Below are 14754 nucleotides of genomic sequence, written 5' to 3'. Positions count from 1 at the left end.
CAAGGTATTCCGTTAGGAGTATGGTGAGTTCATAGAAGTTTTTATTTTTTGTCAAAAGTTAGCGGAAATTGATTTTAATTGTGTTTTTTCACAAAGTGTCATTTTCCGCTAACTTGTGACAAAAAATAAAATCTTCTATGAACTCGCCATACTACTAACGGAATACCTTGGGGTGTCTTCTTTCTAAAATGGGGTCATTTGTGGGGTTCCTATACTGCCCTGGCATTTTAGGGGCCCTAAACCGTGAGGAGTAGTCTTGAAACGAAATTTCTCAAAATGACCTGTGAAATCTTAAAGGTACTCATTGGACTTTGGGCCCTTTAGCGCAGTTAGGGTGCAAAAAAGTGCCACACATGTGGTATCGCCGTACTCAGGAGAAGTAGTATAATGTGTTTTGTGGTGTATTTTTACACATACCCATGCTGAGTGGGAGAAATAGCTCTGTAAATGGACAATTGTGTGTAAAAAAAATTAACAAATTGTCATTTACAGAGATATTTCTCCCACCCAGCATGGGTATGTGTAAAAATACACCCCAAAACACATTATACTACTTCTCCTGAGTATGGCAATACCACATGTGTGGCACTTTTTTGCAGCCTAACTGCGCTAAGGGGTCCAAAGTCCAATGAGCACCTTTAGGCTTTACAGGGGTGCTTACAATTTAGCACCCCCCAAAATGTCAGGACAGTAAACACACCCCACAAATGATCCCATTTTGGAAAGTAGACCCTTCAAGGTATTCAGAGAGGGGCATGGTGAGTCCGTGGCAGATTTCATTTTTTTTTGTCGCAAGTTAGAAGAAATGGAAACTTTTTTTTTTTTTTTCTCACAAAGTGTCATTTTCCGCTTACTTGTGACAAAAAATAATATCTTCTATGAACTCACTATGCCTCTCAGTGAATACTTTGGGATGTCTTCTTTCCAAAATGGGGTCATTTGGGGGGTATTTATACTATCCTGGAATTCTAGCCCCTCATGAAACATGACAGGGGGTCAGAAAAGTCAGAGATGCTTGAAAATGGGAAAATTCACTTTTTGCACCATAGTTTGTAAACGCTATAACTTTTACCCAAACCAATAAATATACACTGAATGGGTTTTTTTTTAATCAAAAACATGTTTGTCCACATTTTTCGCGCTGCATGTATACAGAAATTTTACTTTATTTGAAAAATGTCAGCACAGAAAGTTAAAAAAATCATTTTTTTGCCAAAATTCATGTCTTTTTTGATGAATATAATAAAAAGTAAAAATCGCAGGAGCAATCAAATAGCCCCAAAAGAAAGCTGTATTAGTGACAAGAAAAGGAGCCAAAAATCATTTAGGTGGTAGGTTGTATGAGCGAGCAATAAACCGTGAAAGCTGCAGTGGTCTGAATGGAAAAAAAGTGGCCGGTCCTTAAGGGGTAGAAAGCCCTAGGTCCTCAAGTGGTTAAAGAAAGCAAATAAACGCTTATTCAGCCATACACATTATTGGCCAGGATACAGAGTACTTTGCAGGGAAAAAGGAAAATTCTCCCCAACAACATTGACTTCAGGTAATAGGACAAGATGCATGCGCAATCCGGCCACGCGCGCTCCCCCATCGTGCTGCCGTGACTAGGAGTGTTCTGTGCCAGTGCAGTAGGACTGTGCAGGTACAGAATGCTCCCGGTAATGGGAGCGGGACCCCACACACACACATGGCTGGGCATACATAGTACGCACAACTGACAGGATTACCAAACAGAATTGAGGAGGATCCAGGAGGGGGAGCTAAACGGCAAGGGACCAAGCAGTCTGCATTGGACTGGAGCAAGCCCCAGATATGTAAAACATTTTTTTTTCATTCATTTCATTTACATTAAGGGTTAGGTTTAGAGTAGTAGATAGTAAAATAATGGTAACTTCAATTTCTCGGCTGATGCAGCGATGCTGCAAAACGTACGCGCTTGCTCTATGCCACTCCATCAGCCCTTCTCCTCACTTCATAGTAACAGAACACGTCGCCAGCCCGGAAGCTAGCTGTACGTCTTGTTCAGCCACAGCCCCGGACTGTCTCACAAGGGATCCAATTGTATTGCATGCTGAGCCACATTGCTGATATCCGATCAGCAATGGGACAGTTTGCTGAGGTTCTCAGTGTGGCATCATGAGAGTTTCCTTTTGCCCACATAGGACTAAATAACTACAAATACCTTCTGTTTTAAAGTGTACTCAAGGTGACGTGATATGATAAGTTAGAGGTGTATGTATAATGCCGGCAAGTAACTACAATAGGGGAAAAGGCACTCAGAGTTAAAAAGGGAGGTGGCTTACCTCAAGGATAACACAATAATATAGTGTATGAATGTGAAATTGTATTTGCGCTATTTGCCATAGAGCGATAAAGTTTTGTGTTCATACACTATATTATTGTGCCATCCTTGAGGTAAGCCATCTCCTTTTTTATTATAATATTGTTTTTAATACACTTTATTTTTTCTGGGCGCCTTTTTCCCCCAATGTATCTTCTACTTCCAGTGGAGGACGATAATAATTTATAATTGCAGTATTTGTATAGCGCCTTTCTCCTGTCAGACTCAAAGCGCTTGCGAGGCAGCCACTAGGACGCGCTCTATAGGCAGTAGCAGTGTTAGGGAGTCTCGCCCAAAGAACTCCTTACTGAATAGGTGCTGGCTTACTGAACAGGCAGAGTCGAGATTTGAACCCAGGTCTCCTGTGTCAGAGGCAGAGCCCTTAACCATTACACTATCTCGCCACCACAGTTTTATGCCAGCTTAGTGATTTTCTTTTTCTTTTGCGCCCGCACATTGAGAGACCTGGTTACCTGAGTGGAGACAGTTGTTTTCTTCACCTGCCTTATTGGTTGGCTGCCGTGAATCATAACCCTATTTTCTGAGTATTCTTCTCAACAGTACCTGTACCTTAGCCCATACTAATGTACTACACATTTGGGCTCCCTTTGTCTTTGTTTTTTTCAAGGTATAGTTTTCACTGTAGCACCCCTACTACATACAAATAACTAGGATGCAGGGCAGCCATCAGGGGGGACAACTGACACTGCCCAGGGCTTCTGGGGGCCCTGGGCCCCCCAAAGTGTTGAAAGGGCCGCATGTGCTGGCTGCGGGCCTGTGGCTCACTAACCAGTAGGCCTGAACGATTTTGGGAAAAGATTGAATTGCACGATTTCTGTCAGCGATTACGATTCAGTTCACAATTTTCTTCAATGTGCCTCATCCAGATCTCCTCTGTGCAAAGGAGGCTGGGGGTGGAGCTGTGATTAATCCTAAGCCTAAAGGCTTCATAACTGGCCAAACTCTTGACTGACAGGGACAGTATAAAAAAAAACTGAGAAAAACTGGTGCTACGATCATTGAGTAGTTATAGTTTAAACTATATATATATATATATATATATATATATATATATATATATATATATATATATATATATATATATATATATATATATATATATATATATATATATATATATATATACCTCCCTGGCGGTTAATTTTTTTTTGCCAAATGGGCAAAAATCCTTTTTTTTTTTTGGGCGATCACGGAATCGTCGTTTCCGTGATCGGGATTTCGATACAAAATCGATAAATCGTTCAGGCCTACTAACCAGCCCACCACATTCAAGCACTGAGAGAAGAGTGACATCAGCACTTGAACGTAGGGAGCAGATGAGTGAGCCCGCTACAGCGGACTTTCTATACTGGGGCACCACCTATATCTGGCTACAGGCTACCTATACTGGGCCACCACCTATACCTAGCTACCTATACTGAGGGCACCACCTGTACCTGGCTACCTATACTGGGGCTGGAACCACCTATGCCTGGATACCTATACTGGGGGCACCTATACCTGGCTAGGGCCGGGGGACGAGCTGAGACAGAAGGGGACAAGAGATAACATGGGGGGGATAAAAGAGGCACAGGGAGAAAAGAGATGAGACAGAAACATGAGGTCACAAAGAGGGACTCAAAAGAGGCACAAACTGAGGTGAGACAGAGGGGGACAAGAGGCACAGGAAGAAAAGAGGGGTACAAAAGACAATGGATAAAGGATAAGAACGGACCTACAAGTCCCCATCTCATTTGTTAACTGGGGACTACCTGTATTTTGCTAGTATTTGGCTCCACCCACAACATGCCATGGTCAAGCCCTCTTTTTGCCGCATCAGGCTGTGCATGCCGCTTTCTTCAGTGTCGGTGCCATGCACATTTTTCGCCGCAGTGCACTTCGCGCACGGAAACGGGGGTGGGGTGGCTTGTGGGCAGACACAGCAACCAGTGGGTGGGCCCAGGGAGGGGGGGCAGGCCTGATGATGTGTGAGGGGTCCAAAAATTTTTGATGGCAGCCCTGCTAGGATGTGTTACTTTTCCAATTTGCTGCCTAAAAAAGTAAAACATTATGTAAGTGACAGTTTCACTTTAGTTGGGGCTTAGTCGGACTATAGTGTAACCCTCACTGATAAGGAATTACAGCCATAAAACTTTTGCCTGGCAGTGAACAGCTTCTGAATGCAGGGGGTAGATAAAAACAAGTCAAGAGTTCATATATTTAGCCCTGCGACACTAAGACAGTGTGAAAGACTATCATTCATAAGAAACAATACAACAGTAAAACCTTGTTTCCGCGTATGCGCTGTGGGGAACGCAGGTTGAGGTTACGATCATAATTTATGAGTGGAATTGCACCGCTAATTCACAGAAATGCATGCAATCACGCGATTCAATGCCACCATGAATCGCAACACATGGATGGAGTCTATTTAGGTCAGTGCAGTCTATGCCCCTGTAGATCGCATTACTGTGAGTTGCTGAAAACGCGATTGGCAACGCACAAGTGGAAACGACGCCTAAACCTACTTCTTCAGCATTAGAAAATAAATGGCATTCTAAAAATAAAAATACATTTAAAAAAAGGTTATTTTCAGGAATAGGAGGAGAGATACAATGGTTTATCTCATCAGTTTATGTTCACCTCCGGTTTCATTTAAGAAGGCAGATTTATATCTAAATGATTGTCAAACCATGGCCAACGTCTACAGGAAATGGTCAGATGAGATGCCATTGTTGCAGCTCAGTATGGCATCACTATACAGAATATTCACTAAAAAAGAGTATTTATTGATTTATGATCAATATTACAATCAAATTATTGATCAAATATTGATTGCACTTTCCCCTTCTTTGCTCATTCAGGGCCCTTTCACACTGGGGCTGTACGATATTTTTACTGCACCCCACTGCAGGGTAATGAAAGGCTATGGGGCCTTTCATACTGACGTGGTGTGGCACAATACGACAGAAGTGCTTGGCTGGCTGGCTGCCAGACGGGGATTACCGCGTACTAACGTGGTAATCCCCTAAAGCCTGTTTTTAGCAGTGCAATTGGACCCCTGGGCCGCACTGCTGCTGCCAATCCCCAGTGTGAAACCAGCCTCAATATGGGTGGGAGTACGGGGATGCCACAGGCAAAAGGCACTATGTGAGCATAGCTTTGTATTGCTTCGGACAGTACAAAAGCTGGCCACTGCAGCGAAGCCTCTTTTCCATGGATGGCTGAACTGCTCATTTATGGACTGCTGGCCACAAGCAAATATATTCTGACCCACCTAGTTAGCATATCAATAGAGGCTAACCCTGAGTTCTCTTTTAAATACATGGCCAAAATGCATGATCCGTGAAACAGTGAGCATAGAGCTAAATAGCAGTTATAGGCCTCAGTTTACTAAGCTTTATCAAACACTTTATCAAATGTTCAATAATTTACCCCATGGGTAAATTCTCATTTTGAATTCACTAAGGTGTTATAGATTTATCGATAAAACTTTCAATAAATCTATAACACCTTAGTGAATTCAACATTAGATTTTACTAATGAGGTAAATTATCAAACGTTTAATAAAGTGTTTGTTAAAACTTAGTGAATTGAGGCCATAATAGTAATTTTTTTAAGGGAAACTTTACTGTTGAGCAATATTCTGAACATTGCAACAAATTATGTCTTCTAACTCTTAATTATTTCCCATAATCTGCATTTCACATCTGCATGCCAACGTTGTGACTTTCTATGTTTTTCCAAGCAGTGATTCAGAATAGATACTAAAAGCACTGTAAGAGACAAAATTACTTTTTAGTATCCTATAAAAATACACCCAACATAATAACACAAAACACCAAAGGTCTGTTATAAAACAGACCTTTTATTATCAACACCAAAACAAAAATAATTCTAATGGCACGGTTTACCTGAAAAAAAATATTATTTTAACACAGTGGGTTATAATCCACAGAATGGAGGACCAATGCAAAACATAACTATTACATCTCAGAGGGTTAAAATTACCTGTAAGCTTCACAATACCTATTCTATGCAATACAAAGAAGAGATCTGACTTCTCTTAGTTCCAACCAGAAATTAAAGGCCAATTTCTGACAGTGGTTTCAGCTATTTCACAGCTGGTTGTAATTAGAGTTTCTTCTGCTTTATTTATCGGTTTGAGTATCCATTGCACAAGACTATTGGCACTCCACCCTGCTTAATTGTACTTTATCCAAGGTAAAGTTATCCAGCATTATAGAGCCTGCTTCACAGTAAATTACATATTTATTAGATTAGGCCACTATCATTTCATTCTGGAGAGTACATCTAACACGTATTGACTCACACCATGTTCAAAGAGCTGCCTCCAAGTCTGCCAGACTGGAAAATACAATGTGCAATTTCACCAGCTTTTACTCATGATCACTTCACTAGTCGCAATTCTATTAAAACATCTCTATGGCTAGAACATAAACATTATAGTATTCCAATGAGAAAAGGCCATCAAATAAACACTACAATCCATTAATCAAGCAAAGAATGCATCATAACCAGTCCTTGTGAGCAGTCGCCGAAATCAAATAAAAGGAGTTATACTGTATAAGTGGTCCAATACATTATTTTAAATGAACTCAAATGAAAATTTAGAAGCATTTAATTGAAAAAACCTCAGCTATACATATTTGCATGTCAGAGAACAGGTATCGCATACAGAAGCACACAACAATCAGTTCCTCTTTCAAAGATCTGTCTTTAGTGAAAATATATCAATCTTGTTGTTATGCTGTAAGTCACTGACCCCTATTCAATTCACTTTTTTTTTTCTTTTTCTAAGTTTTTTCCTAGGAGATATTTTTTAATCTTCTAATTAACTTTCCTGGCATTATGATTATTTCCGGATTTTAGTGTCTGACTGCGAGGTAATTTTTTCACAAGCTTTTAGACCCTAAACATGATACCCTTAGATAGATCTGCGGCAGCCCTGCACATTACACACCTTTAATGGATCCAGCTCTGGGTTACCACTCTCAGCTGCGGATTTCTGGCTCGAGCCTGACTTGGGATTACCACTAAGGAGGTTAAAGTAAGTTTTCAGCACTCTACATTATTTTTTCCCAAATGACAGCTCTTTTGGTTGAACTTGTGGGTGACAAGAATTTAACCAAACTGGACACGTGTCCAGTTTGAGCTGCAGTAAATCAATCTCGACGCATATATGCATCCAGTGTTGTGGCAGGTGCAGACCTAGGTCTGCCATTTGTTCAAGTCAGGATCTATGTGTCAGCGATTGGTGAAGGGGAACATTAGTTCTTTGAGGCAACCAAAGTGCTGTAAATAAACTTGCCTCGAATCAGGGCATGATCCTTCATAAAAGTGAAGGTAAAAAACGTAGTTAGAAAAACGATCGAACACTTTCTGGTAACTTCTAGGATAGTGTATAGTGTAATACTGATAAGATTTTTCCTGATTTTATACTTAATAGCCTCTCAATGAAAAACAATATATATAAGGGCTCGTTCACACTATGAGCGTTTGCAGATTTTTTTAAGCACTGGCAATATTTGAAATCGCCCTAAAAGCGCTTGTGCAATGATTTCCTGAGAGTGTTGACATGTGAGCGTTTCGATTTTAGTAAAATCGCAAACTTGCTACATGTACCATTTTCTGAGTGCTTTGGCTCAATTGAAGGAATAGGGAAATCACAAAGCGCTTGAAAAAGTGCTTTGTATAGAGATTTTTCGAGCTCTTTTAAGAATAAATACATTGTATTTATTATTTTCCGGGTCAGAGAGTTCACTTTCTGACTGACGCCAGGAAGTGAAAATCTCAATCACTCATCAAATGCGCTTAGAAAAGCGCTTACAAAAGCGCTTTTCTAAGCTCAAACCACAGGGAAAAGTGTTTTTAAAAAAGCTCAATAAATCGCTCAGCGCTTATGATAGCGCTGGCAATTTATAATGTGAACATAGCATAACTTTTTTCATTTTCTGTTTTTTGTTTAAATTATAGAGTTAAAGTTGGATGGAATTCCCATTAGAAAAGTCTTGCACCCATTGTTAGGTACAAGAGTAATGGTTTTTTCGCACTGTGAATGATGCATTGCCATACCATCGCAACAATGCCCAAAAAGTCACACAGCAAGTTAGACCTGTGTTGCTACTATACAGTGAAGATACAATACAATGAAAGTAGGCTTCACTACCACTATAAACGTGTGCGTTACCCTGTTAATGCACGGCATGCATGTAGGAACCCACCTAACCAATGTAAGAGCCCTAATAGGAAGATTATTGGATTGCATTGTGATTATACTGACCGTTGCAACACAATGGACACAGTATGAAAGGGACCTAATGATTTCAAATAGTTCCCGCCGGAAAAATACATACATTTTTTTTTCTATATTTACATTTTAACCTGGTAATCCTGGTCTTACTGCCTAACAAGTGGAAGATGTGGCACAAACAGAAGCTAGCTGCCCTGCATACTCACACTCTTCCCCAGCCTCCTCCCTCTCAGTGACATGTTGCTGCGGCAATGGCTGAAACATCCCTTGTAAATGAACATGACCTGCATGATATAAACATATATATCTAAAAAAAAAAAATTCAGGGAAAACTATTACTCTTGAATATAGCAGTAGGTACAAGAGTTCCATACTACAGATGAGCGAGAACAGTTCTGGTGAAAAGAAAAACTGTCACGGCCTGTACGGGGACGCTCACCACACCTGAGAGGGTTAACTCGGCTGTGTTCTGCCTCTCGCTAATTCGCTGCTCCATCTTTCCATCACATTTGCATTCAAGTCCGTAAGTCACACTGCAGTGGCTAAAGTGTCGGAAAGATGGAGAGCAACATAGGTGAGTTAACCCTGTCAGCTGCTGTATGCACTCCCTTACAGGCTGGGACAGTTTTGCTTTTCGTGAAACTGTTCTTGCTCATCCCTATTCCATACCACTGTACTGAATGGTTGTAAATTGTCTGCAAATAAAATAAAAAAGCCACAATGATATAGGCTTGGTTTTAGATTTTAGACCCAAACCTTAACAGCATCCTCAGCCAGTAGTTCTCTGGTTTGTTCACGAAAGCAGACAGCATCTTCAGACTGTACATAGATTTAAAAAAAATAGTGAATTGCTTGTGTGTTGCGTTTTCAATCAACAAGGAAAATGTATTAGCATATATATACTGTATGCTGCTGCTAAGCTATGCACCTTGTGGGCTGCTATGCTTGACCAACAGATCTCAAGTCGTAAAGCTAGGGAATGTCACCTCTCAACCTAGGGTCACAAACATGGGTACTTCACAAGGATGCGTCCTGTCCCTGGTCCTGGTCTCACTCTACACGATCAACTGCAGATCCAAGGCAAACTCTGTCAAGCTCATCAAATTTGCCGACGACCCCTCCATCGTTCGCCTAGTAATAAACAATGATGAGCAGGCCTACAGTCAAGAGGTCGATAGAATCTGCCAGTGGTGTAAAGAGTACAGGCTGGTCTTAAATACATCCAAAACCGTAGAGCTGATAGACTTCAAGAAACATATCCCTCCACCAATCCATATCGACCACCTTGTGGGCACTACAATCTCCAAGGACCTGAGCTGGAAGGCAAACACTGTCTCGACCCGGGGAAAGCCCAGCAAAGACTATTATTCCTCCACTATCTGATGAAGTTTGCCATGGCCCCAGAGCTGCTGAAGAACTTTTACACCACCATCACACCATTGAGTCCGTCCTCTGTTCATCCATCTCAGGCCTTGATTCATAAAGCATTTCCGCATGTGGTAATGCTAAAAACAGCGGACTTTACCGAGCACTTAGGAAAAAGTCAATTCATGAAGGCTTTTACAGTAGGAAAAGCTGAAGTTACCGAGAAGTGAGGTAAATTACCGACTTGTGCGGTAATTACCTCCACAAATGTCAGTAAATGTCAATTCATAAAATGTTAGAACATGCGGTAACAAGCCGAAAAATTACCGGCTGCTCTGGGCTGGCGATATGAGATTGATATGAGAGCTGTAACTGTGTGAAAGCTACAAGTAAGGGGGATAAGCTATGACTGACAGGAGCAGAAGCCAATAGAAACAGCTCCAGTCTGCTTCAGATCCTGCTGATAGGAAGCACTGGCTTCGCAGGCGAAACAAATGTTTCTACCCCACCATGTAGTGAACAGAGAGAAGGTAACAAATAAAGTTTCCCTTGAAGCATTTCAACAGTGTTTAACCTCTTCTGTTCCTGATGGATGATTTCCCTATACTAGCTACTTATCTTCACTGTAAGGCACGTGTAACGTCTTCTAGAAGTTCATTTAAGCTGTGGCAATTAAATAAAATGTTAAGAGAGACTAATAGATAGATTCAGAGCCAAGCAGAGGCAGTATAACAAACAGTACAGCAAAGCATGCACATCTGTAATGCCCTCACTGCACAGAGCACTTCTATTGAAGCGGTGAATTACCGAACTTCTATCACACTTCTGAATATTTTTATGAATTAGCATATCAAAGTCTAACATACCGAATGCAGTGATTTACAGAGCATTTCACATTTACCGCACACAGCTCTATGAATCGAGGCCCTAGTCTGATATGATGGCTCTTCCACCAGAGAGAGATACAAGCTGCAGAGAGTCATTAGATCGTCAGATAAAATCGTCGGAAGACCTCTCCCCTTATTTGACCTCCTACACAACTCCAGACTACGCTGTAGAGCAATGAGGATTGCTGGCGATCCCTCTCCCTCACACCCTAGTCACAGCTTTTTCAAGCGGCTCCTTTCAGGCCGTAGATTTCGGGCCATCTGCACCAGAACTTCGAGGCATAGTAACTCATTTTTCCCCTCTACTATCAGCCTCTTGAACTCCTTTTAGGCCATCCCACCTTACACCGCCCCTAAGCTGCAGCTGTCGGACCAATTGAAATATCCAGCGTAACACTGTAAACTGTGCCGTATTCATTTGTTATTTCAAATGTGCACTACTGTTTTTATTTGAAATTATTTTTGCGTTATTGATTTGCACTCCTGTTTTTGCCTGTTCTGTAACTTATACTTCCTATCTCTACTCTGAGCAATTGTAATGTGCCAAACCCAAATCCGTGCATGACCCAGTCGTGCTTGGCGATTAAAATTCTTTCTGATTCTGATCTTCCCACTGCACGTGGTTCTCTATCTTCATGACTTCCGGCTGTGAAGACAGAAGTCTTGGTAAGGTGGAGAGCAGAATTTAGCAGCACTATAAGTGAGATAACCCTCTCTTCTGTGGCGCATATCCACTATAATGCAGGTTAAGTATTGCAAAACTGAATTTCACTCATCCCTACTATAAACTGAAGAGTCCCTGTCAGGGTTGAAGGATTTATGTACAGTCCTGTTAACAACAACATTTCTAGAGTGCTTTTCTCTCATAAGACTCAAAGCGCTTAGGCTCTCTCAGATTCAGTAATTGGTAGAAGGATGAAGTATTAACAAAGAGGATAAAATTATATTTCTGCAAATGCCAAAATGAACAGGTCGGTTTTCAGTCTGGATTTAAACAGATCCAGAGATGGAGCAGTCCTGATCTGCTCAGGTAAGGAGTTCCATAATGTAGGAGCAGCATGACAGAATGCTCTGTGACCAAAGGTTTTCAGGTGGACTCTGGGGGTTAAAATCAGTGCTGCATGCACTACAGGCATTGAAAAGGAGTATAAGAAAACTTAAAGGAAGCCTAAAGTGACACTAAGTTGCCCAGTTGATCTTATGGCTTCTTTCAACCCACTGTAGTCATCCTGGTCCCTCCGTCTTTCCGCTCTGTTCATTCAGTAGCTGTCCCCTCCAAAAGCTGCATGTGCAGCCGCTGGATTAAGTTTTCCGTGGCCAGGATTATTCAGCACTTGCGCAGTATGCAAACACTGCAACTGTACATGTACTGAATGCTCCTGGGCACGAGAGGGCGATCTAGGAGGCCGTGCATGTGCAGTAGCCCATGAGTGGCTCAGTCGACTTTCAGAGGAGCACATCTGCTGATGGGATCAGAGGAGAATAAAAGCTAGGGACCAGGATTACTACAGAGGGATGCAAAAAGCCCCAGATAAGTTGAACTGGGCACCTCAGTGTCACTTTAGGTACTTTTAAAGTGTACCACAGACGACGCATACTTACCTTTTTATACATACCTGGGGCTTCCTCCAGCCCCATGTGCACAGATCGCTCCCATGCCGCCATCCTCCGCTGCCTGCAGCAAGGGTACCGGGTCCTGTAACTTCCTCCAGTCACATCCAGTCTGCGCAATTGGAAGTGCACTCTCCATTGACAGAAACTGCAGGCAGCGGAGGACGGCGGCGTGGGAGTGATCCGTGCGCATAGGGGTTGGAGAAAGCCTCAGTTATGTATAAGAGGGTAAGTATGCGTCGACTCTGGTTTCCTTTAATGCACACCTGAACTGAAAGGAATATGGAGGCTGATATATATTTTTTTTTTAAACAAGCCAAATTACCTAGCTACCCTGCTCATCATGTGCCTCCAAAACTTTTAGCCCTAAACTAGCATGGAGATCAGATTTTTCTAACTGAAGTCTGACTGGATTAGCTGAATACTTGTTTCAGTGGTGTGATTCAGACACTACTGCAGCAACATATATCACAAGCGGAGCAGTGCTTTTCAGCGCTGCTAGATTTGGGCGCAGCCGGCGCCACCATAGACTATAATAGGAATCACAACTGAGCAGCGCTCAGTGAGTAACGTCAGCGCCGTCAGAAGACAGAGCCGAGGTTGCTTAAAAAACACAATAATTCAACCTCCAGCAATTGCTGGAAGACGAATTATATCATTCTCCCACTATCCATGGCGGTCTGGAGGAGGAATAGTAATTAACACAGCCTGGACTTGTGCCATATACCGACTGTATCCTGCACCCAAGTATACCGGCGCCGATTTCAAATGTATGCATCACAAGGACTGTCTGGAAACTGGTACTGTAAATATGGTAGTCTCTGTATCCCTTTCAGTTCAGGTGTACTTTGAGCCTAAGTTCAGAGTGAGACATTGCACTGTGACAGCCGTATTGTAACATGGCTTTGCGCACTGCATGTGAAATCTAATGTGATGTCCACAGTGATGCCAGTGCAGTTCAGTCTAACGGCTTACCGAATTCAATGCGCTGAATGCCATGCGTTACCGCGAACACGTGCGTTATAGTGAAGAATACTTTGCATTGACTGTATGCAACGCAACACATGGATAACAAGGGCACAACTTTCCCATTCTGTTGTGTAAGCCTAGCTTAAATGTATACTGACTTAAAGAGGAACTCCAGTGCAAATAATGTAATAAAAAAGTGCTTCATTTTTACAATAATTATGTATAAATTATTTAGTCAGTGTTTGCCCATTGTAAAAGCTTTGAAATCCCTGATTTACATTCTGACATTTATTACATGATGACATTTTTACTGTTGGCAGGTGATGTATCTGCTGCATGCTTTTTTGGCAGTTGGAAACAGCTGTAAACAGCTATTTCCCCCAATGCAACAAGGTTCACAGACAGGAAACTGCCAGAAGTACCACGGCCCTCAGAGTTTCTTGTGGGAGGGGTTTCACCACAATGTTAGTCATACAGCGCCCCCTGATGGTCTGTTTGTGAAAAGGAACAGATTTCTCATGTAAAAGGGGGTATCAGCTACTGATTGGGATAAAGTTCAATTCTTGGTCGAAGTTTCTCTTTAAGGGGAAAAAATAAAAACACAAATGCAAAAGTGACCACATTTGATACTGTGAAACGGGACTAGATTTCCACATTTCCTCTACTGAACAAGTATGCAGTGAGTAGCTGTCATTTTGAATAATTATTTTGGTCTATTTGCAAGTACTGCACACACTATTATTATGTTTATATAGTGACAGCGTATTAAACTGGTTTTCCATTACACATTTAATTAAAAAAGGAAAAGCAAAATTAAATCTAAAAACCTCAATTTAGGTCCTCTATGAAAAATACACTGTTGAACAACTCACGCTTGTCTACTTTGTTATGTGCATGTTTATATATTTAAACATTATTTTCACCATAATATTTTCAGAGACAGTTAATGGGACAGATTATAGACTCTTTTTGCTTCACTTTAGTTCTTATATGAGTAAAAAACAAAAACACTAGGGCCGCTTTTGCTCTTCGGTGTTTGCTGGTCTTGCAACCAAAGTGTACGTCTTACCTCGGCAAATATCACCGCACTGCTGCAGCTGAACGTTTCTCTGCCGAGGAAATGAAAGTACTGTGAACGCGCTCACTAAGTCAAAATGTGTCCATGTTTACAGTTACCATGGAGGGACTACATTGCCTCAGCAGCACAAGCAACAGTCATGTAGAACGCGTGCGCGCTCTACCCATCTGCTGAACGACGTCACTGACGTTCCTCTCACGCATACACAGAACTGCTGCTCAGCTGCAGTCTT

General features: G+C 41.7%; 1 protein-coding gene across 3 annotated transcripts in view; it reads right to left on the bottom strand.

The window, feature by feature from the left end:
- FAM227B (family with sequence similarity 227 member B) overlaps positions 1 to 14726 on the bottom strand; it is a 468573-nt gene extending 453847 nt beyond the window's left edge. For 2 of the 3 annotated variants that reach the window (XM_068275408.1, XM_068275410.1), the window contains exon 1: positions 14514 to 14726. The gene's annotated coding sequence lies outside the window, so the exon portion shown is untranslated. Of the gene's footprint in view, positions 1 to 9368; positions 9432 to 14513 lie in introns of all 3 variants that reach the window. The other variant, XM_068275409.1, reaches the window with a different exon arrangement.
- Between the last annotated feature and the right edge of the window lie 28 nt (positions 14727 to 14754).

The sequence above is a fragment of the Hyperolius riggenbachi genome, chromosome 3 (genome assembly GCF_040937935.1).
Source record: "Hyperolius riggenbachi isolate aHypRig1 chromosome 3, aHypRig1.pri, whole genome shotgun sequence".
NCBI classification, from domain to species: Eukaryota; Metazoa; Chordata; class Amphibia; order Anura; family Hyperoliidae; genus Hyperolius; species Hyperolius riggenbachi.
This window is presented reverse-complemented; position numbering and strand designations above follow the sequence as displayed.